Here is a 25,993-nt window from a genome sequence, read left to right as displayed (position 1 = left end):
GGATTATCACTGGGGCTCACGACTGTACAACAACTCCACCACTCATGGTGGTCTTCTTTTCTTTACTTTTGTATATGACGACAGAGAGAAATAGGGAGGGAGAAAAAAGGAGAAGGAAAGACACATGAACCACTGTTGGGAAATTGTGCAGTTGCGGTCACATCCACCATGTTGTCCCCTCAGGACACTTCCCAAGAGAGCTGAAACTATATTCCCAGAGTGCCTTGTCCCACCATGTTGTCCCCTCAGGGTATTGTCAATTCCCAAGAGAGTTGAAACTGTATTCCCAGAGTGCCTTGTTCCACCATGTTGTCCCCTCAGGGTATTATCAATTCCCATGAGAGTTGAAACTATATTCCTGGAGTGCCTTTCCCTACCAGACCAATCCTGTCCCGACTTCCACTTCCGGTTTTTTTATCCTATGAAACCCACTGCTGCTGCTGCGGGTCCAGTCTCTTTTTGCCCCTTTTCACCTTGATGACCAGATGCAGAGAAGGGTTGTTGCGCAGGAGGCAGCCATTTTGCTAGCTCCATGTGGCCCAAAGTGCTACCCTTTCACCCAACTCTGAGGTGTCCACATGAATAAAGACTTGTGTTCCCTCTCCATTTTGATCCCTTCTCTCTCTCCCCCACGACTCAGCCTGACAAACCACAGCATCAGTGCTTGTGAAGATATGTCCTCTCCCTACCTGCGGATGAGGACCTGAGGCTTAAACTCAGGTCTTCAGACAAAGCAAGGTGTGAACTCTACTGGGTGCTCCACTGTTCAGTCCCTTGGGCTGAATTTCTTAAATGAGGATTTAAAGTTCTGAAAGGGCTGCTCATTATCCTTTGATAGAAAGAAGAAAAGAGAGGCATCAAGAAAGACATAATATCAAGATTTAGAACTTCTAGCAATGACCAAATTCCACAAGATTTTTAAAAATTTATTTAAATTTTAAATTTTTATTATTTTTTATTTATAAAAAGGAAACATTGACAAAACCATAGGATAATTCCAACCATCAGAACTCCATACCCCTTCCCCTCCCCTGATAGCTTTCCTATTCTTTATCCCTCCGGGAATATGGACTCAGGGTCATTATAGAGTGCAGAAGTTGGAAGGTCTGGCCTCTGTAATTACTTCCCCGCTGAACATGGGCATTGATACATCAATACATACTCCCAGCTTGTGTCCCTCTTTCCCTAGTGGGGTGGAGCTCTGGGGAAGCAGGGCTCCAGGACTCATTGTTGGATATATGTGAACATATGCTCTATCTTATGGGACCTGATCTATATCTAGCTTTTGAAACTTTGTTGGGAAATGAACCACCTTTAATGGAGTTAGAGAATCCTATAAAAGGAAAGGTGTCACCCAAATAATGAGGGTGAAGGGCAACATTCCATGCCTGATGTCTCCAGATACAGTCTGAAGTGAAGCATGTGAGGGTGGTACTCCTTGTGTTAATTAGGTTAGGATCAGCAGGTGCAATATCATTTGGTATGAACTAAGAGAAACATGCAGGAATGCGAATCCCACCTTAGAGGTTCCAGGACTGGGAGAAATATAGGCTCTATAGAGGAAGTGGGAGGTTCCTGCTGTCTTAGGGTTTAAGAAGGCAATAGATAGTCATTGCTATGACTATATGATTTGGCAATTGGGTTAACTTTGAAAAATCTATTTGTTAGGATTTGTTCTATCATACACCATAACATCACCATAATTTATGTATTTTGACATTATTTGTATATAGCTGTGCCACTGGTTGATTCTGTTCTCCCTGGTCTAAGCTTTTAAGAGAGTCAACATTTCCTTATGCCAGTCCCTATGCTTCACGTCATGCCCACTTAAACCCACTGTGCTACCTTCGGACTCCCAGAGAGTCAGCATATCAAAGACTCAGCCTATGGTCTGTGCATTGAAAACTCTGAAACATTCAATCAATTTTCCCCTCTCATAATAATCAAATAGTGATTTATAGCTATATAAACACCATTCCCACCACCAAAAGACTATGTCCCATCCCATACCCCCCACAGTGAAGCTGAAGATTTTAAACACATCTGTAAGGTGTATACAGGTGAGAGTGCTTTGAGGAGTCACATCACCCCATTCCTAGTAATGAACCTGATTTCAAAATCTTGTTTTTTTGTTTTTTTCTATACAAACAACTGAAATAGAGAGTTGTCATTACTTTATAGCATTAGTGGCCAGAGCAGTATACGCTATTTAATTGATACGTAAAACTCGAAAACAAGTACAAGTCAATGATCTCTTGGACTGGAATAAAGTGAAATTCTTTTAGTGGCTGGAGAAACTGATGCCTGTGTGTGTATATGTTTGTGTGTGTGTGTGTGTGTGTGTGTGTGTGTGTTTGTGTTTGTTTTTTTGTTTTAAGCAAAGAAAATAGTATTTTCCTTCTTACCTTAAAAGCATGTAGATGCTCATGTAGAAAAACTTTGCTTCACTTCTTATCATATCAATCAAAGATGAAGACTGGATCAGAGTGAAAATGGGAGCAGCACACATATGCACAGTGAAGTAACAGGAAGTCTATCTCAGACCCAGAAGACACATAAAATAATAAATTTTTGTGTGCTTTTTTTGTGTGCTGTTCCATGATAACATTCACTTTTTTCAGTGTAATCGATCATCATGCCATAACATGCTAAATAAGGAGAAAAAAATGAGAAAAATGTAAAGTAACTAGAGGGATATTTTTGAAGAAAAATGAAACAAGTTTTCTACCACATAATCTATATGTAGGAAGTTAACAACTGCATGACTATATTTTAGGATATTGAAGAGGTAAGCAATTAAAAGTAAAATATTGACTCCTGCAATTTTACTATTCATGCATTCATGTACCTTTGTGATCCTTGTAAGACTTAGTAATGCTGTGACAATGAATACAATCATAGAAATGGTTCCATTAAATGCTTTAATCACTTCCCATCTCGACTATTGCAATTAGCTCCTTTATTGTCTTCTTAAATTCTTACTCTCTGAACATCAGGGGGTCTAAAATGCTGAAGAAAAGAATAGCACTTGTTCTAATTCTAGGATACAGAATCACTGCATTCTTTCACTTGTGTCTTTCTTATTAATTCAGTGACAAAACACAAACTCGAAGTTATCTCATTGTATGATTTAAAGAAGTAACTCCTTTTCACGGAAATAGAGGCAGTGTCAAGAGATCTAGAAAAATGATGAAAAATAATATAATAAGTATCAAAAAATTAAAACATGAATATTGCATAATACATTTAGATTGGCAGTCACAGAAATGATATATGAAGAAGAATGAGTAAAATGAAAATATCAATTTGGGAAGATAAAGTCAAAATATACTCTGGCTCAGTATATAATGCCAGAAACAGAAGTTGTAAAAAAAAACAATAATTTTTAAGAAAAATGGAAATAAATATTGAGAGCAAGTAGATCTTTAAGATGTGGTATGTAAAACACATTTACAGTGGTGGCAAGAATATTAGGTCAACTGGTAGAGTGCAGGACTTCTTGTATGCCTGAGCCTCTCAGTTTCATTCCTTCAAAACATACTGGGGTGATATTCTGTCTTCTCTCTTTCCTGTGCAACATTATATCTTATATGAAATAAATACAGTAAGTTATAGAAATATGCATATATACAATGTGCTCAGTATATATTTTATACAAGACATCAGTATAATTAAATTCCATTTCCTCCCTTTCTTATAGGCAAATAGATCTAACAAAACAGATTTGTTTAACATTCTTGTAATTACATATCACATAAAATGTTGTAGTTTTTGATATCTATAAGTCTATTTAAATATAATAAATAATAAATAAGCAAACAAATAAATACATAAGTAAATACCTGTTTATTTATAGGTGTAACTGAAAATATGAATTTTTTGAATAACTCACATTGGATTTGTTGTTGTTATTGTTACAGGAAGATTAGGACTTATTTTTTTCTTTTTTAAAATTTCTTTATTGGGGAATTAATGTTTTACATTCAACAGTAAATACAATAGTTTGTACATGCATAACATTTCCCAGTTTTCATATAAAAATACATCCCCCACTAGGTCCTCTGTCATCCTTTTTTAACATTACTTAAAATTGAATCCCTGTCTCTCCTACCAAGACTCCGTTAAACCTTTTTCTTTAGAGAAATTAACATCACCTGGCATATTATGCAATGTAACTACTCATATTGTTGATATTTCTTCACCTACTAGGCCTATGAGGGCTTTATGGCTGTTGGCTTATTACTGAATTTTTAGTACCAGATACAGTGCCTGGCATAAGACTACTGTTCAGTAACTATTTGCTTTATTTTTTAAAACCAAGCCTTGAGTTGATGAAATAGTCCACTAAATAGTAATCTCTTGTTTAGTGCTACCTTTCTATTTCTCTGTCTTTATCTCTCTGTCTCTTTCTCTCTATATAAAAAATAACATGAGACGGCAAAGTCACATATTTATCAGGTACTGGAAAAAGATCATAAGAAAGCTTATGATAAATTGTGTGTGTGTGTGTGTGTGTGTGTGTGTGTGTGTGTGTGTGTGTGTGTGTGTGTATGTATGTATGTATATAAGAGGTGGCACACCAGGTTAAGCACACATAGTATTCTGCACAAGGAACTCACAAGGATTGGAGCCCCAGCTCTTCACCTGAAGTGGGGAGCTTCATGAGAAGTGAAGCAGGTCTGCAGGTATATCTCTTTCTCTCCCCCTTTCTAGCTCCATTCCCTCCTCAATTTCTCTGTCCTATTGAAAGAACAAAAAGAAAGGAAGGAAGGAAGAAAGGAAGGGAGGAAGGAAGGAAGGAAGGAAGGAAGGAAGGAAGGAAAGAAGGAAAGAAGGAAAGAAGGAAGGAAGAAAGAATACATGACCAACAGGAATGGTGGATTCATAGTGCAGGCACTATGAATAACCCTAGAGGAACTAAATAAATAAGTAAATAAATAAATAATAAACTGAGTGGGAATGACAGGACTCTTTAGTTTGTGGTGATTATCTCCAGGAACATTATCTGACTTGTCTGCCTCTTGAATTTCTGTTTTTTCCTTGTAAAGTACTTAAATTGGTCTCATGCCTCCAAGGAAGTGCAGTAGGATAATCCCGATCTGAGGCTATGTGTTTAATTATTAATACTTCTTGTGTAAATTCTTCTGCCTTGAGGGGAAATGGATTTGAGAAGAAAATATTTTATGAAGTTATAATATATGAAACATACATGCCAGCAATTAACTACATTTGAAGAAGAGAGACAGACAAGTCAGATAATGTCTAAAATAGTTATTTAGACATTTGTAGTTGGGCAGGCTTTCATTTGGCTTTCCAGATAATAGCACAATTCTTGTTCAAAACATAGTCATTGTTCTCAGCTACATGTCAGTGCCTGGCAGTAATAAAAGATGTCACACAATATGGCTTGTGTCACTTTGTGCAAACTAATTTGTGGTCAAAGGAGAGTCACAAAGCATCCAGCTGGAATATAATTGCTTGGTGATGATTATATAAAGAGTCAGTTAAAGCTGTGTCTGTACAACCCAAAGAGAAATGAAGATTTTATCCTTATCAAGCTTATTAAATTGACAGAGAAAAAAAAAGCAGGAAAATGAAACCCAAATTGAATTGTTTTGGATAGAATATCCCTTCTAGTGATTGTCTACATTCTCTGATCCATGTGCTTTGTCAACTAACTTTACATATATTTCTGTAGTCTATGTGTACTGAACTACTGAAATATTGATTCTGATGTAAAATAAATAAGAAAAATAGCTGGGATTCATTTATGTATCATTATATGATTTCATTCAAAAATGGGTGTGTTTAATTAATATGTTTCAGTCCTGCTGTAAGTACTGGGATATTAGATAGAGAAATCTGAGAGGATAGAGTTAATAAAACTAGTCAACCAAGACCATACAGGAACAAACAATATTTAATAAAGAATACACCACAAATATAATTAATACAGACATTGTGTCAGAAAAATGTATAAACTGTTACTTTAGATTATGTGTCAGATTAGAAAATGGGGCAAGGATATGGACAGAAACTTTACCAAGGAAGAGGTTCAGAAGGCCAACATGAGTAAGTGCTCAGAATCACTGATTATCAGAGAGATGCAAATAAAGAGAGCAAACTGTGAGATACCATTTTATATCTGTGAAAATATCATATAACAGAAAGGACAGAAACCACAAATATAGGAGAGTATGTTGAGGGAAAGGACACTTTTGCACTGTTGGTGTAAATATATCAATAAATTGGTTTAACTCTTGTGGAAAAGAGTCTGGCAAATTCTCAAAACACTATAAATGGACCTACCATATGATTCAACAATTTCTCTGCTGGGGATTTACCACAGAAAACAAAACAAACAAAAAAATAACCTTTCAGAAGAGCTCTATGTATAACTTTGTTGACAGCAGCACAATTTGTAATAACTAAAACTTGGAAGCTACCCAGATGTCCACTGACAGATAGGGACTAAGAAAATTGTGGTATATGTGTAAGAAAGAATACTCAGATATTAAAAACGATGAGATCATCTTCTTTGCATCATCATAGATGGAACTTAACATCATGTTAAGCAAAATAAGTAAAAAAAGAGAAGAATAAATACCAATTGATCTCAATTATAACAGATAAATAATGAGGGATTAGGAAATCACAAAGTGAAACTTGGCTGGTGTTATATATTATACTACAGCAAAGGTCTCTGGGGACAAAAAGGGAGGAAGGGATTGAGTGAACCTTGATATTGTTTCATGACACACAAGGAGATGAAAAAGTATCCATGTGTCAAAATTGCACTGTAAACCATTACCCCCCTTCCACCCAATAAAAATGAGGAAATAAAAGCATATACACACAGTTTTCCAAGGGGACAACAGAAAGAAAACAACATTTTGGGGGGAGGTGACATGGTGTTTTATCTAGCTGAACACACACATTACCATGTGTAAGGACCCAATCTGAGCCCTGGCTCCCCACCTGTCCTGGGTAAGCTTCAGTACAGATGAAGAAGTTCTGTAGGTATTTCTCCCTCTCTTCCAACCCTGCCCCCCATGCTTCAATTTCTCTCTGTCCTATCTAATAGAAAAAAAGAAAGGAAAATTGGCTCCTGGGAGTAGAGCATGAGCAGTAACCTTGGTGAAAAAGAAAAAGAAGGAAGGAAGGAAAGAAGGTAGGTAGGAAGGAAGGAAGAAAGGAAAGAAGGAAGGAAGGAAGGAAGGAAGGAAGGAAGGAAGGAAGGAAGGAAAGAAGGTAGGAAGAAAGGAAAGAAGGTAGGAAGGAAGGAAGGAAAGAAGGAAGGAAGGAAGGAAGGAAGGAAGGAAGGAAGGAAGGGAGGAAGGGAGGGAGGAAGGAAAAAAGGGAGGGAGAGAGGGAGGGAGGGAAGGAGGGAGGGAGAGAAGGAGATGGATCAGGTTATATTGTAGGTGTGGGGCTACAGGGGCATGCCTAATTGGGGCTGGACAGGGCCATGCATAATTGAAAGTTCATATTACCATGAGCAAGGGTTCACATTCAAGCTCAGGCCTCACCTGCCCAGGGAATGGTTCACAAGTAGCATAGCAGTATTGTAGGCCTCTATCTTTCTCTCTCCTCCTCTATCTCCCCTTTCTCTCTCAATTTATCTCTGTTTCTATCCAATAACATAAAATAAATTAATAAAATAAAATGAAGGTCAGGGTGGTCAGTCTCTGTTACATGGAAGTCATAACCCTCTTAAATACACTAGAGATAATTTAATCAAATTACTTGGTCAAACAAGCACTGGTAAATGATCATATCAAAAGAGAAGAGTAAACTAATGGAGAAAAGAGTTATAGCAATTAGTTCACACATCCTTAAGTGTAGTGGGAAGGAGGAAAAAAGTGTGACGCTCCAATCTAGGGTTTGGAGAAGGGAAGCCAGGGAGCTTGTCAGGTTATTGAGGACATAAATTTTAATCTGGAAGAGTATCTGAGAGTATCTGGAAGAGTATTTCTGAATATACCAGTGATTGGATCAAACCCAGTTGGATACTCTTCCTTTTAAAATTAAAATTTTAATTTTAATTCATAGAACAAGACATTAGAGAAGACCTTTGGAGCTGGGAATCAAGTATCATTTGACTACCGCAAAAAAAATTGGTATGCATATACTCTGTATAAGAAACTATTATAAGCTTAGTGAATCAAAATGACACTCATAGAATATTATTGTTGTTTAGTCATCTCCAAGGCTCTATACTGACTTTTTCAGATGCAATCGAAAAGTCATAATCCTTCAGCTGGAAATGTGGACAGTCTCTATTATTTATTCTGCTCACTTTCTCCCAATACTTAAAATATCTAAATTTGTTCTAATCTGGAGATTCTTAGGAAAAAAACAAAGAAACAAAAGTCTAATCTCTAAATTCATTCAAGTTGCTATAATCTAATTCCTATGAGTGGAAGTCTAATGTCTCTGTTTTCTTGCTATTGTATATTATTTATGGCTTCTCAGTGCTGCCTAGAATTCTAATTCTAACCCTCCCAATCTTCAAAACAGGGAGGGCTATTATGTCCAACTTTCTCTTCTGTGTTTTTTTTTTTTCCTGCCAACAATCAGTTTCTAAATATACCAGTGATTGGATCAAACCCAGTCAGATACTCTTCCTTTTGTAGTTTAACTGTGTCTAGACACATAATACAATGACAAGTCTGATGTTGCATTCACAAGTACCAGGAGAGCAAGGCCAGAGATTTCGGGACAGTATCCAAGGACTATGCAGTAGAATTCCTAAACAGAGGACATATTTTTGACATGGTTAACAACATTTTTCTCAATTAAATGGTAAGTACAGAGAGGCAATCCAACATTTTTAAGATATGGTGACTTGTGTTTGATCTATAGCTCTATTAGCAGACTTCATTCAGTGTCCGGTAGCATACCATGGTCACAAGAATCCAGTAAGAAATGAGACTATTACTTATTTTCTTTGTCTCTGGTTTTTATTTCAAGTTTGGGTTAGAGTGCTATTTTATTTTTCAAATAATTTTATTGGGGGGGTTAATGGTTTAAATTACTATCTACTTCATTTTTACATTAATCCTACTCCTAATGATAATTAATGGTTAGAGTCTAGATATTTCAGTGCATGCATGTTGCACTTGATTCTATCACAGTCTTTGAAGGGAACACCATAGTCCTGTGGGAACTTGAAAGGCAAGAGGTTGATAAAAAGGAAACCTGCAATAAAAGGGATTCTTCAGCTCAAATGACCCTGTGAGGAACAGTGCCACAAAGTCATTAAAATCGTAATACACAAGGGATAGGTAGTTCAGACACTTATCAAGCTGCAAAAAGTATATGTGTTCATGGAAAGATAAGTGGGAGGAAAAATCAGAACAATGTCTCACTCTGAGATTTCTTGCAATATGACCAGACAGAAACTGCACTTTGCTGACCCAGGGAGAGGTGAAAGGAAAGCTCATTGTGTCGGCAGGAGTCTGACCTCCTCCTCCTCCTCCTCCTCCACACTCTTCTAACATTCTAAGCTCCATTGGCAGCGTTCACCCCTGCTGTCCAGCTCCTCAGTTCCTGTTCATGCTCTGTTGAGTGCTTCTGAATAAGCCAAACTTTAGTCTGGACTCTTTAGAGTAAATTGGTTCTCTCCCTCTTAGCTCAGTGAAAATTCTTTGTAAGTGATGGCATTACCAGTAGTCATACAGAAAAATCTCATCACAAGCAAGTTGCTGAATTTCCAGCACACAGTATGGATTTCATGTCTTGGCCTTGCAAAGACTTCTATATTCAGTGTATTAGTCCCTAAGGATTTTGATTATCTTTTTTCTTCTCCTAATCCCTGTGAGGCGTGTTTCCTTTACAAATTTCATTTAGCAGATTGTGCAATAGTAGAAGTTAAAAAATCACATGTTCTTTATTGTATTTACTTTGCTTTTACAAATTTATTTATTATTATTAATGATTTAATATTTATTTACAAAATTGTGAAATAACAGTGGTATAATTCCACACCATTCCCACCACTAGAGTTCTGTGTCCCCATTCCCTCCACTGGAAAATGCAATAGATCTCACAAGGTCATAGATGTGGGTTAACTATTGTCTCTATAACTCTGTAACTCTCACTCTCCCCATATAACTATATATCCATTTTTCCTATGATCTTACCTTCTCTTCCTTTCTAAATCACATCTAAACCTGTTATTACTTCCGAATGTCCTTCCTTTACCAAACTCTTCTCTCTCCGGGTTTTGATGGGAATTGGAGTTCAAAGCTCTCTGGTCATCTTCCCCTAACATTTCTTCCTCTTTGGGAATATAGACCAACATTCTTTTCAAGGTGCAGGAGGCAGGAGTTCTGATTTTTATAATTGCTTCTCCATTGAACCTGGACACTGGCAGGTCAATCCATACCATCAGCTTGTGGTATAGATTTTTCCATAATGACTTATAATGAATTCACATCCTTCACTCCATCTTGGATGGAGCTTGAAGGAATCATGTTAAGTGAGATAAGCCATTAAGAGAAAGATGAATATGGGATGATCAAACTCAGACAGAGCAGAAAGGGAAACACAAAGCAGAACTTGTACTGAGTTTAGGAGTATTGCACCAAAGTAAATACTCTGTGGAGGATGGTGGATTTTCAGGTCCAGTTATGGACACAGACCTTTGGTGGTGGGAATGATGTTAAACTATATACTTATTAACTTGTAATCTTATAAATAACTACTTATCCAATACATCAGGGTAAAAAAATTGAATGTCTCAAGTTTATTAACTGCCTAGGTTTCAGTTCTGAGCATTTAAATGTCTGAGCACTTAATGTATCAAATTTATAAATATTTGATTCTTTTTCTTTAAAATGTTTTATTTACCTATTAATGAGAATGATAGGAGGAGAAATAAAAAGAACCAGAAATCACACCAGTACATGGCTGCCAGGGGTTGAACTCAGGACCTCACACTTGATAGTTCAGTGCTTTATCCATTGTGCCACCTCCCAGATCACTCTATATTGGGTTCTGACACTGGGCTTAAATTGTTAAAACATCACTAATTTTTTTTGAAATATTAAATCACATAACTTTTTTTTGCTCATGACTAATTATTAAGATTTTAAATGAAAAATAACAAAATAAAAATGTCTTCCAGTATTTGGAGAAACATTAGATGACATCTGTTGAACATAGTAAATTTGTTTTAGTCAAAGCTCCTACATTTATTACTTCTTTTTTAAAATTCTTTATTTATAAAAAGGAAACATTGACAAAACCATAGGATAAGAGAGCTACAACAACATAATTCCCAACATCAGAACTCTCTATCCAATCCCCTGCCCTGGTAGCTTTCCTATTCTTTATCCCTCTGAGAGTATAGACCCAGGGTCATTGGGGGCGGGGGGGGGGGTAGTGCAAAGGAGGGGGCTGCAGAAGGTGGAAGGTCTGGCTTCTATAACAAGTCGATCCATACTCCCAGCCTCTATCTCTTTTTTAGTGGGGCAGGGCTCTGAAGAAGTGGAGCTCCAGGACACCTAGTTGGGGTTCTCTGTCCAGGGAAGTCTGGTCGGCCTCCTGGTAGTATCTGGAACCTGGTGATTGAAAAGAAAATTAACATATAAAGTCAAACAAGTTGTTCACTAGTCATGAAACTAATGTTGGGATAGTGCAGATGAAGAGTTGGGGGGGGGGTCTCCATTTTGTAGATAGCTGCCAGACTCTTGCTCTTATTCAGTTTTGCAGTGCTTACTTTGATAAGGTTAGCTTTGGAATGATTGAGAGAAGTGTAATATGAAGTAAGTGAGGAGGGTATCTAAGTCAAAGTAGACACTATTACATTATAAACTTTTTGGTGTCTTTTTAGGTCTTTCTACTTGTTTGCTGCATATACTGACTCACTTCAGACTATTATATACTTTTGCTTTCAGGTATATATTTTGTAGTAATTTATGTGTACATGGGAACATACGCTGTATCTTATTGGACCTGGTCTATATCTAGGTTTGGGGACTTTGTTGGGAAGTGAACCACCTGCAATGAAGTTAGAGAATCTTATGTAAAGAAAGGTCTCACCTGAGTAATGAGGGTGAAGGGTTGACATTCCATGCTTAACGTCTCTGGACACAGTCTGAAGTGAAGCATGTTAGGGGGTTACTCCTTGTGTTAATTAGGTTGCGATAGGCAGATAAATATCTTTTGGTATAAATTGAAAGAAACATGCAGGAAAGTGAGACCCACCCTAGAGGAACCAGGACTGGGCGAAATACAGGCTCTATAGAGGAAGCGTGAGATTCCTGCTGTCTTAGGGTTTAAGAAGACAATAGATAGTTATTGCTATGATCGTATTATTTGGCAATTGGGTTAACTTTGAAAAATCCTGTTCAGGATTTACTGTATCATACACCATAATTTATGTCCTTTGACATTATTTTTGTATAGCTGTGCCACCGGTTGCTTCTGTTCTCCCTGGTCTAGGCTTTTAAGAAAGCCAACATATCAAAGACTCAGCCTATGGTCTGTGCATTGAAAAGTCTGAGACATTCAATCAATTTTCCTCTCTCATACTAATTAAATAGTGATATATATGACTATAAATTAGTAGGAGTGTACATAAAAAACCATTCACACCACCAAAAGACTGTGCTGTGAATGAGATTGTGTCCCATGCCACCTGACGCCTTCTCACCCCACACCACTCCAGTGAAGCCAAACATCAACCCTAGCCCTGAACCCAGAGAATTTTACTTTCGTGCCCTACTCCAAATTCAGTCAAATCCTGTTTTTGAGTTTCCCTTTCTGTTCTTCTTTCTCAACTTCTCTTTATGAGTGGGATCATCTCATACTCATCTTTTTCTTTCTGACTTAGCTTACTCTAACATAATTCCTATTGCTTCATCCAAGATGGCTCGGAGAAGGTGGGTTCATTGTTCTTCATAGCTGCATAGTATTCTATTGTGTATATATCTCAGCCATTCATCTGTTGTTGGGCACCTGGGTTGCTTCCAGGTTTTAGCTATTACGAATTATACTGCTATGAACACAGGTGTGCACATATCTTTTTGGTTGGGTGTTATGGAGTCATTAGAGTATATCCCTAGGAGAGAAATTGCTGGAAGGTGCATATCTAGTCTAGTGAGTGTTCTCCAGACTGCTCTCCACAGAGATTGGACCAATTTACATTCCCACCAGAAGTGCAGAAGGGTCCCTTTGTCCCCACAACCTCTCCAGCATTTGTTGCTACTGTCCATTTTCATGTATACCATTCTCACAGGGATGAAGTGGTATATCAATATGGCCCTTTATTTGCATTTCTCTGACAGTGACCTGGAGCAATTTTTCCTGTGTTTGTTAGCCTTAAGGTCTCTTCTGTAGTGAATATTCTGTTCATATCCTCTGCCCATTTTTGGATGGGGTCATTTGCTTTTTTGTTGCTAAGTTTGCTGAGCACTTTGTATATTTTGGGGATTAGTCTCATGTCTGATGTATGACATGTGAAGATCTTCTGCCATTCTGTGAAGAGGCTCTTTGTTTTTGTGATGCTTTGTTTGGCTGTGCAGAAGCTTTTCAATTTGATGTCATCCCATTGATTTGTTTCTGTTTTAGTCTTCCATGCAATTGGCTTTGTATCATCAAAGATGTCCTTGAGGTTTAGGTGGGAAAGTGTTCCACCAATGTTTTCCTCTAAGTATTTGATAGTTTCTGGTCTAATATTCAGGACCTTGATCCATTTGGAGTTGACTTTTGTTTCTGGTGAGATAAAGTGATTCAGTTTCATTCTTTTGCAGGTTTCAACCCAATTTTCCCAGCAATGTCTATTGAAGAGAGCCTCTTTTCCCCATTTAATACTTTGAGCCCCTTTTTCAAAGATTAGATCTCCATAGGTGTGGAGGTTTAGTTCTGGGCTTTCAGTTCTGTTCCACTGGTCTGTGTACCTATTTTTGTTCCAGTACCAGGTTATTTTGATGATGATGGCCTTATAATATAGTTTGAGATCTGGGAGTGTGATGCCTCCATTTCTGTTTCTTTTCTGGTTCCAGATAAATGATTGTAGTTTTTGTTCTATTCTCTTAAAGAAGCTTGGTGAAACTTTGATGAGTGTTATGTTAAATTTGTATATGGCTCTGGGGAGAATATTCATTTCAATGATATCAATTCTTTCAATCCATGAGCATGGGATATCTTTCAATTTCTTGGCATCATTTTTTATTTCACTGAATAGTGACTCATAGTTTTCAGTGTACAAGTCTTTCACTTTTTTGCTCAGCTTTATCCATTGGTATTTTATTGATTTTTCTGCAACAGTGAATGGGAGTGATATCTGGATATTCTCTTCTTCACATTTAGTGTTGGTATAAAGAGATTTTTGTACATTGATTTTTGTAGGCTGACACCTTGCTATATTGCCTAATAACCCCAGTAGTTTTCTGCTGTACTCTTTATGTTTCTCTATGTACACGTCATATCATCTGCAAATAGTGAGAGTTTGACTTCTTCCCTTCCAATCTGTATTCCTTCAATTTCTTTTTCTTGCTTAATTGCTATTGCAAGAACTTCCAATACTATGTTGAAGAGTAATGGTGATAGTGGACAGACCTGTCTAGTCCCTGATAAGAGGGGGAATGCTTTTAGCTTCTGTCAGTTGAGTATGGTGTTGGCTATAGTTTTACTATATATGGACTCCAATATCTTGAGAAATTTCCCATCTATTCCCATTTTTTGTTTTAGTGTTTTGAGTATGAATGGGTGTTGGATTTTGTCAAAGGATTTCTCTGCATCTACTGAGATAATCATGAGGTTTTTGGTTTTGCTTTTGTTGATGTGGTAAATACCACTGCTTGACATGTATGTTGAACCAGCCTTTCATTCCTGGGATAAATCCCACCTGGCCATGATGAACAATCTTTTTGATATACTGCTGTATCTGGTCGGCCAGTATCTTGTTCAATATTTTGGCATCTATGTTTATTAGATATAGGTCTGTAGTTGTCCTTTTTTGTTGTGTCTCTATATGCTTTTGGTATCTGGGTGATGTTGGCTACATAGAAGGTGGAAGTGAGTGTTATTGTTTCTTAGATCTTATGGAAGAGCTTTAGAAGTATAGGTATTAACTGTTTCCTGAAGATTTTGTAGAATTTGTTTGTGAAGCCATCTGGTTCAGGGCTTTTGTTGGGAAGATTCTTAATAACTTTCTATTTCTTTGTCTCTGGTTGGTGCATTTAAGTTTTGTAGTTCTTCTTTGTTCAGTTTTGTAAGAGTATATGTTTCTATGAATTCTTCTGTTTCTTCCAGATTCTCTAGCTTGGTGGCGTATAGTTCTTCATAAAGGTTTTGCATGGTTTTCTGGATTTCTTGGTGTCCGTTGTGATATCTCCTATCATTTACAATTCTATTTATTTGAGTCTTCTCCCTCCCTTTTTTTTTTTTAGTGAGTTTGGCAAGGAGGTTGTCAATCTTGTTTGATTTTTCAAACAACCAACATTTGGCTTCATAAAACTTTTGTGTGGTTCTCTTATTTTCTATGTTGTTTATTTCTGCTCTAATTTTAGTGATTTCCATCCTTCTGGTTGCTTTTAAATCACATAATCTTAGACAAGATAGATCAGAATCAACTGGTCCTATCAGTACCTAAGATATAGTTATTTATAGATAGTATTACATTACATATATCATGGTGAGATCAATTATAGCAAGGTAAATCCAAACCATGGCTGTGCAAAGTAAACCAAGCTCCCAAGTACTTTGGTTAGAATAATAATTATCAGAAACCAGATCTCCCACCTTCTGTACCCCCTAAAATCTTTATTCCATACTCTGAAAGGGATAAGGACTAGGGATACTTCCAATGGATGGGAAGGGATATGGAACTCTGGTGGTGAGAACTGTATGGAATTGTAACACTCTTATCCTACAATCTTGTCAATCATTATTAAATCACTAATAAGATTTTTAAAAGCAATAATAATTATGTATTGCCTTCTTAAGCTCTCAGACTACAGGTACCCTCCCTATTCGCCTTAACATGCTTATTTCTCCCAGTCCTGGAACCTCTGGAACTTTTCTTGTATTTATGAATGCTTTTCTTCTTGATCCCCTACCCTGTGATATTGCCTCTGAGGCCCTCAACTAAATCTGTGCAACCAGTGCCACCATGCCACTGTCTCTTTACTTTTGATAATATCCAGAGATACCAAGCCTGACCTTCTAACCTTTCAACCACAATAATCAGGCGAGACCTTTCCTAACACAAGGGACTACCTCGTTCAAATGGTATATTCTCTAACAAAGTTAGACAGTAAATAGAGGCTAGGGCCTAGGGGACTGGGTATATGCATACATATATCTATAAGTTAGAGGCAACTATATAACTGAAAGTAAAAGTGTTTAATACTCATCGGTGCTTAGACTTAGACCTAATAACCTTGTCAAGCAAGTAGAAAACCCAAAAGAAGGCACCATAAATTGTCTAATCAAACATTTACTACTTAGGTATAGATACCCTCCTTTTAAATTTTTTATTGGGGAATTAATGTTTTTCATTTGACAGCAAATACAATAGTTTGTACATACATAACATTTCTCAGTTTCCATATAACAATACAATCCCCACTAGGTCCTCTGTCATCTTTTCTGGACCTGTATTTTCCTCGCCACCCACCCCAGAGTCCTTTACTTTGGTGTAATACACCAACTCCAGTTCAGGTTCTACTTGTGTTTTCTCTTCTGATCTTGTTTTTCAACTTCTGCCTGAGAATGAGATCATCCCATATTCATCCTTCTCTTTCTGACTTATTTCACGTAACATGAATTTTTCAAGGTCCATCCAAAATCGGTTGAAAACAGTGAAGTCACCATTTTTTATAGCTGAGTAATATATATATATATATATATATATATATATATATATATATATATATATATATATATATATATATATACCACAATTTGCTCAGCCACTCATCTGTTATTGGCCATCTGGGTTGCTTCCAGGTTTTGGCTATTTCAAATTGTGCTGCTAAGAACATTTGTGTACACAGATTTTTTTGGATGGGTGTGTTGGGTTCCTTAGGATATATCCCTGGGAGAGGAAATGCAGGATCATAGGATCATGTGCTCTTAACCTGCTATGCTACTGCCTGACTTCCTATTTATTTTATTTTTAATGAGAGGAAGAAATACAGAGAGAAAGACTTGGCTTTGATTCATGGTAGTGCTGGGGGCTAAATCTGTGACCTAAGAGCCTCAGGCATTATAGTCTTGCATAAGCACTATGTTATCTCCCCAGTCCCCAAATGACATGTTTTGTTCTCAGGTTGAGTGACCCCTCTACTTTGTCACTGAGCAATAATGGATCTGTGTTTCCCCCCAATGGACTGAGAAATCATACCTTGTTGGCCTAAAATTCATAAAATTCTGTCTCAGGGTATCTGAGAATATGATTGCATACTCTTACCTATACAATAAAACTATAATGATGTCACTCCTAAACTGGTTTATTTTTACACATGAGTACCTGGCTTTCTTGGAATAGCCCATTTTGATTCACATCAACAGACATATAGTGTACTCATGCTACCTCATTAAGGCATGCACTCACTTTTCAGTGCTATCGTAAGAAGTCAGCTATTTGGAACCAAGAAGACAGCCTTCACCAAAATCTAGTCATTTCAGCAATCTACACTTGGATTGTTTACCTAGAAATTGTGAAAAACAAATAGCTGTTATTTACCAGTCTCCCAGCTATGCTGTAAGTTTAAACTCACTTGGACAGTCATGCATGCAAATTTACATTTTATAGAAGCACCATTAAAAGTGAACAGAAAAGCACAGGTGGTGCCAAGCTCAAGGACCAGTGTAATGATCCTGGTTCAAGCCCCCAGCTCCCCTCCTGCAGGGGAGTCGCTTCACAGGTGGTGGAGCAGGTCTGCAGGTGTCTGTCTTTCTCTCCCCGTCTCTGTCTTCCTCTGCTCTCCCCACTTCTCTCTGTCTTATCCAAACAGTGGCATCATCAACAACAACAATAATAACTACAACAATAAAACAACAAGGGCAACAAAAGGGAGTAAATAAATAAATAAATATTTTTTGAAAAGTGAACAGAAGCATAAATTAAGATAAAGAATATGTTTAATTTAACAGCATATCAACAATTATCATTTAATTATATAAGTATTTAAAATAATAAAATATCTTATGTTCTTTTGACACCACTATAAACCTCTAAAATCCAATATGCATTTTCCAAATAAATCACTTCCAATTTTAGATAAGTAATATTTCACATGTTGTCAAAGATAGATAATAGTTATAACATGAGACAGTATGATTATGAGTATCATCTTCAAAAGTCATGATTTGTTTTCTTGCATTATAACTTTATAGCTTCCAACTATGTTAAAAAGTCTATGTCTTTTGAAAAGAAGAGTTATTTTAGTTAAGAAGTCATATGTAGAATGAATTAAAGAATATTTTCTACTTTTTTTAGACAGAGACAGTAAAGCAGAGAGAGAGATACCACAGCACCAAAGTTTCCTTTCCTTTAATGTGTTGGGTGCTGAGGTTAGCAGCTCAGTACTCAAATGAGCTTTTTTTCTCTGGCCCTCTTTTCTAATTTTTACTGGTTCTGTGATGTTGGGTCAGTTAATATCCAATGATATTTTTATTATTTAAAATGAAAATAAGAGTCAAATGAAGATTGGTCATGTTGTTTTGAGGATGTCCTGATACTAAGGGTATTCTGTATGTATACCTGCTTTCATTGTTAAATAAAATCTGATTAATCTGTGTAGTTAGTGTTGAATATACTTGAATATTTTTCTTCTATAAATAAAAATTTTAAATATTTCCATTTTAAGGTAACTAGATCTGTCTTCTCCACCATAATACTATATATATCTCCCGCCCCAAATCTCCCATTCCCTGTATATATTTGATTCAATGATTATTTCATTTATTTTCATTGCTTTACTGGGGGAAATAATGATCTACATAACAGTCATTGTCACATGATATATATAGATTCTTATATATATAGGTTTCCATGATAGGTGTTTATGCCCCACACCTATAAACTAGTAAAATTTATTTTTTTAAACATTTTATTTATTAATGAGAAAGATAGGAGAGAGAGAGAAAGAACCAGACATCACTCTGGTGGTACATGTGCTGCCAGGGATTGAACTCAGGATCTCTACTTGAGAGTCTAATGCCTTAGCTGTGGCACCACCTCAGGGACCACACAACCAGTGAAATTTTTCTCCACCATACATTGTGATAATTGATGTAAGGTGTTGCTTTGGGAACATAGGTCATTGACTATATCTCATAAGTATGCCAGATACATAACATTCCTTTTTTTAAATTTTTTATTTAAGAAAGGATTAATTAACAAAACCATAGGGTAAGAGGAGTACAATTCCACAGGTGGTTCACTTTCTAACAAAGTCCCAAAACCTAGATATACACCAGTTTCTGTGAGAGAGAGCAGATGTTCACACGTATCCGTAAACTACTGCAAAATATATACCTGAAAGCAGAAGTACACTAGAGTTTGCTGTGAGTACCTCCCTAACACTTCCTCTCCACTATTCCAAGCTTTGGGTCCATGATTGCTCAACAACTTGTTTGGCTTCCTATGTTAACTCTTTTTTCAGTCACCAGGTTCCAGATGTCATCAGGATACCGGCCAGGCTTCCCTGGACTGAAGACCCCACCAATATGTCCTGGAGCTCCGCTTCCCCAGAGACACACCCTACTAGGGAAAGAGAGAGGCAGACTGGGAGTATGGACCGACCAGTCAACGCCCATGTTCAGCAGGGAAGCAATTACAGAAGCCAGACCTTCTACCTTCTGCAACCCACAATGACCCTGAGTCCATGCTCCCAGAGGGATAGAGAATGGGAAAGCTATCAGGGGAGGGGGTGGGATATGGAGATTGGGTGGTGGGAATTGTGTGGAATAACATTCCTTTTATGTTGTGAGTAAGATCTGCATGAGAATTTGCAAGGTTAACATTTAATCATGAGTTTTCTGGAAGAGAGATGAATTCTTTACCCTTGTCTATAATAAACTGTGTGAGTTCTGCTTTGTCATTCTAAACTCCCCATTTCAAAGAATAGGAACATCAGCTAGCAAAGTGAAAGAGGACATTATTTATTTAGTGTATATAAATAATTATAAGGTAAAAAGAGTCTTTACTCTCTAAAGAGAAGGCAACATATTGCTGATGGATGGCAAAGTGGCATGTATGGATGTCATGACTTCATCTTGAACTCCAGTCTATTTTTCTCCACCTTTTGCACTTATCACTTCTTTAGAGATTTATAGTATTTGAATTTCAGATTTTGAAAGTGTTGTGGCTATAACCATGAATAAAATATGCTGGTGTACAAGTTATTAATCTCTGGTGTTATTCTGGCACTTATGTGAATTTAGGTGATAGCATATTCATCCTGAACATCTATTTAAAAACTTTCCTCACAATTTTAAAAATAAACTTTCAAGTTTGTTTGGGTATCTGTTCTGAGTAAATACACACTTTTCTCAGTGATCTGGAAAAAAAAATACAAGAGATAATGAGAAATGTTTAGCTCTTGGGAAAAAGTGTTTTCTATTTAAAATGTTTGGAAACTGGTATTTCTAAGTTGGGGAAAGAATTAGAATCAAATATAACAAAATGCAGTAGTATATTTTAAGTCAATTTTAAAGTATAGCAGATGGAGAGATAAAAATTCAAAATTATTTTAGATGCATTGCCTGAAGCATAACATACTTATAGTTTTCCAGTGAGATTACATTTTAATAATGTTTCTTTATAAATATGATAGCATCAAACTGATTTAAATTCTGCTACTATCACAAAGGTAATCTTAACTTTTCAATTCATTTTTTCTTATTGTCTGTTATAAACTGCATATATGGATTTGTTCATTCCAAGAACTTTTTATTATTCAAAAATAAGTACAAGATGACAATATTGTAAAATAAATATAGAACTATATGCAAATGTCTTTCACATTAAACTATTATGTATGCTATAATAAAGCTTTAAACTGTAACACATATCTTCTAAGATATTTTTCTTTATGGATTGTTATAATTTAAATATATTCATTTTAATACATAAAAGTATCATCTAAATAAAATAAATGTATATAAACATATGAGTTATAAAATGTCAATTATTATGACTTCACTGTTATTAGGAAATTCTATTTATTATACAGTCAACTGATTATTTTAGTTCTGGAACCATTTGGGCTTGTATTAACTCTTTGCCATTTCAGTATTTATTTTCTTCTCTCTTTTTCAGATATTTCATATATTTATTGGATATATAGAGAGGAATTTATATGGAGGGAGGAAATAAGAAAAAAGAAAGAGAGACACCTGCGAAATTGCTCTACCTGTCATGAAAGCGTTCCTCTTACAGGGAGCTTAAGGGCCAGGTCCTTGTACATTATAGCAAGTGTGCCACCTCTTGGTCCTTTTTCTCATATTTTAAACAAACTTCAGAATAGGCTTTAAACTTTCTTCCAAAGTTATTCTGCTTTATTTATTAAGAATACTGAAATCAACAGATGAAAGTATTATCCATACTATTTTAGATGATAATACAATTCAGAAATAGTTATGAATAAACATCAATGCTGTGACTAAACACATAGAAACAACAAAATACATAAAATTTTCAGGAAATTCTGTCCTGTCTTACTTTCAAATCTATTTTTATATTGTATTTATTTATTTTAAATATTGATGTTCTCTATTCCACAAGAAATAGGTAGATTCAGAAAGAGACGCCACAACAACTTTTAGCATGTGCAGAATCAGAAATTAAACTCAGGACTTCACACAACACTCTACCACTGCTATACAGTCTGAGCCACTATATTTAAAAATATAATATATTTATAGAAAAGAAAGATGAAGAGAGAGAACCAGAGCATTATTCTGGCACAGGGGATGCTGAAGCTCAAACCTGAGACCTTATACCTGAGAGTTCAATGCATTAGCTATTATGCCACTTCCTGGGCAGTCATATTTCATACTTTAAAACAGTACTGTCACTCTGAATATCACTTACCTTTTTGTTAGCTATGAGACAGTAGGCAAAAGGGACCACAGTGAGAAACTATGTTTAGAAGAAGAAAAAGGTCTGAATTTTCTTTTTTGCTTCTTTATTTTCTTGTAGCATCAGCCCAGCAGTGCTTTTTCAACTCAGCAGTATACTTCTATAAAATAATGGCTAACTGTGGGTTTTCACCATATATCCAAAATCCATCTTTTCTTACCCCCCTCTTGGTACCTGCCAGTGAGCTAGATCCTTCTCAGAGGTCTGGCTGAAATCCATCTCCAGAGGTTCTTCACTGAATGCCTGAAGTTCCCGCACCAGAGGCGAAACACCAGCTGAGCAGCTTTCTTCTTAGAGAGGAGAGCAATTCTATTCCACAGAACTCCTGTTCCAAAGTGTAATCAACCAAAGAAACATCTATCCTTTCTTTCTTCAGTGCTATTTCTTTCAATTTCTATATATGTTTTGTACAGTGTATATCACTTTTACCTTTTTAGTTCTATAATACCTAGTTGATAATCTTATTATTTAACTGGAATGATCTCTGCTAATCTTACTGGAAAGTGCAAGAAAAAGACTTTATACTCAATCTAGATTTCCAACATTAGTCTTGAGATCTCAATATTTTTTGTTTTACTTTCTTTTAAAACATTAACTTTAAGAGACATAATTATCCCACAGATACTATATTTAGGAATCAATACCTGGGTAGTATCTTGCAGCATAGGAACACAATATGCAGATAAAGAGGGCATATCAATTCAAATAAGAGAAAAAGGAAGAGTAAAATCCTAATGAACTGGTGACCTGGAGGTGGCATAGTAGATAAAGTATTGTACTATCAAGCGTGGAGTTCCAACTTTAACCTATGGAGTTTCATGTGCCAAAGTGGTGCAGTGGTTCTCTCTCTCTTCCCCTATCTCTCATTAATAAATATATGAATCTGTCTTTCTAAAAACCCAATGAACAGTTAAATATGCCAAAAGCATATCCTAGATATTTGGTTCATATACATACAATACCAGTGGAAGAAAATATTATTCACAAAGTATAGGTAAGGTTGTTGTAAAATTTGAATATGTTTAGTGAGACCATACTTTGGACAAATAAATTAGCTTGACCTTAATGTAAGTAAAAATTTAATAATAGTGAAAATATTACTACCATTTAATAAACATTTGTTTCTTGTAGGCATTATATTAATAATTTCTTATTCCTTATTTCATTTAATCTTAAAATAAAGAAACGTGTTGGGAGCCAGGCAGTGGTACAGCAGGTTAACCACAGGTGGCACAAAGTACAAGGACTGGTGTAAGGATCCCAGTTCGAGCCCCTGGCTTCCCACCTGCAGGAGAGTCGCTTCAGAGGCAGGTCTGCAGGTGTCTATTTTTCTCTCCCCCTCTCTGTCTTCCCCTTCACTCTCCATTTCTCTCTGTCCTATCCAACAATGATGACATCAATAACAACAATAATAACTACAACAATAAAACAACAAGGGCAACTAAAGGGAAAATAAATAAATATTTAAAAAAGAAAAATATTTTTTAAAAAGAAACTTGTTATTACTGTTTTCAAAGGTGTAGCTATATAATTTTTTTCGTAGTTGGTCACACATTAATTAAATCACAATGGAAACTCAACTTTATTTTTTCTGTTCTTTTTATAACTGCAAAAATCATTTTTGAACTTAATGTTTGTTCACTTTCAAATTATATATCTAAGGTTAAATTACTTTTTATATGGGTTTCAAAGCCATTTTCAGTTTATAAAACTTGTTATGACCAGCTATAGATAGTCATTCTGAAAAAATGGACATTGTCTCTGTAATCACAGTGTGATTCATGAATTCTTTTTTTAACATTTTTTTTACAATTTTATTAATCTTTTTTTTCCCTTTTGTTGCCCTTGTTTATTGTTGCTGGTGTTATTATTGTTGTTGTTGGATAGGACAGAGAGAAGTGGAGAGAGAAGGGGAAGACAGAAAAGGGGAGAGAAAGATAGGCACCTGCAGACCTGCTTCACTGCCTGTGAAGTGATCCACCTGCAGGTGGGGAGCCAGGGGCTGTAAAAAGGATCCTTAAGCAGGTCCCTGTGCTTTGAGCCAAGTGCACTTAACCCTCTGTGCTACTGCCTGACTCCCCTCATGCATTCTTAAATCAGTTCTATGTTAACCATCCCTACTCTGCTTGAAAATACATTTCCTTCCCATTTCCTGAAAATATACTTTTAAAACTATTCTGTAGAATTCTACTTTAAATTATGTTCATTATGATCCCACATTCTTAGAAATACTTAGAACAACTAAATAATAATTAAATAAATAAAAGGAGCACCTACAGGTTTTTGTTCTTGTTTGTTTTATGTGATCTAACCAAATAGTAACTAGAGTCATTCCCTTATTTCTTGGGTCAAAGGTCCTTCCTAGTAAGCCAACAGACTACTCTGTTCCTTTTATTTTTTGCAAGGGGATGAGAACAAAGTTAGAATTTTCAACTACCTAAGTGTCAGTGCTTCTGATTCCCATGCATTTTGGGCATTGGTAAACACACAGAAGGAGAAATATTTTTTGCCCTATTGGAGAGAAAGTTGGTTTTTCCAAACTCAAATGTGTGTTGCATACCCACTTATATGGGCAGATTTCTGACTCTAGATATAGGCTAAGACTGTATAAAGAGATAATAAGTCCTACCATTTGGGACCATCTTCTGCCAACACACTGAATTTTTTAGTCAATAACAAAATATTACTCTGGAAAAAAATTTTATAATATATATTTTGGGTAATTACCTAGAAAGACTAATATCACATGTAATCAAACATTACTTATTTAAGAAAATAAATGTTTGAGCTGGAGATACAGGATGATGGTTCTGTAAGAAGATCTGATCCTTAAGCATTTAAAGTCCCAACCTTACTCCATAAAACTACTATAAGCCAAAGTTGAGCAATGCTTTCTCTTTATTCTCTCTCTCTCTCTCTCTCTTTCTCTCCATATACATGTACATATCTCTCTCATCAAAATATTTTTTTTTAAATGAAGCTTTCTGTGGAAAAAAAGAAAAGCCATTTGAAGTCTTATATGAATTAGTATTGGTCAAAGAAGTGAAGGTGTAGTTACATCATTAACAGAGAATTCAGATAATGCATTGCTTCCCAAGCAGCTGTCTTTCTCTGTGAAGCGTATCAACCCTTGATGATCTTATTTAGAACTCAGAAAGTAAAAACAGAGAATGGGCTTCTTAAAACTCAGGAGACATTTCAAAGAGGATACTGAGTGAAAGATTGGTATTTGAAGAATCTAGTAGGAAAGATTTGGAAAAGGAAAAATGGCCAGTGCACGTCTTATAGTGTTTAGAATGTTTTGAATGTATTAATATAGTTTGTAACAATTTTTTATGATTAGTCAGACACTGGTATTATTTCCTTGAAAGTGAAAACTCTGGCACAAAGAATCCAATTGTAGACTAAGTTCATTTTTTTTAAATGAGTCAAGCAATTCAGGTAGATGGCTTTTATTTCTTTACTTACTTAGCATAATCAAATGCAGGTATTTATTTATCTTGCCTTCACATTAACACAAACACACACACACAAACACATATACACACACAAACACACAAACACAACATAGTCCTGGAAACTAGATGCCTAATAGGACATTTTCAGGACAAAATAATAATAATAGTAATAATAATAATAATTACACAAACAATATAAAATAGTTGTAAGCGTAAAGGTCTCCAAATTATCCCTTAGTTGTCAGTCCAACACACAAGCATGCACACATACACACACACAAATGCACATGAACACACACTCATCTATTCCATTTGAAGTCACATCTTTGTCATTTGGGAGAGTCTTTTAAAAGTGAAACACTCACTTAACTTTTCGTCCTAGCTAGATTGCAAAATTCTCTGGTGGAAAATTAGGTAGTTTTGAGAGTGC

Source organism: Erinaceus europaeus, chromosome 3 (assembly GCF_950295315.1).
Source record: "Erinaceus europaeus chromosome 3, mEriEur2.1, whole genome shotgun sequence".
Lineage (NCBI taxonomy): Eukaryota > Metazoa > Chordata > Mammalia > Eulipotyphla > Erinaceidae > Erinaceus > Erinaceus europaeus.
This window is presented reverse-complemented; position numbering follows the sequence as displayed.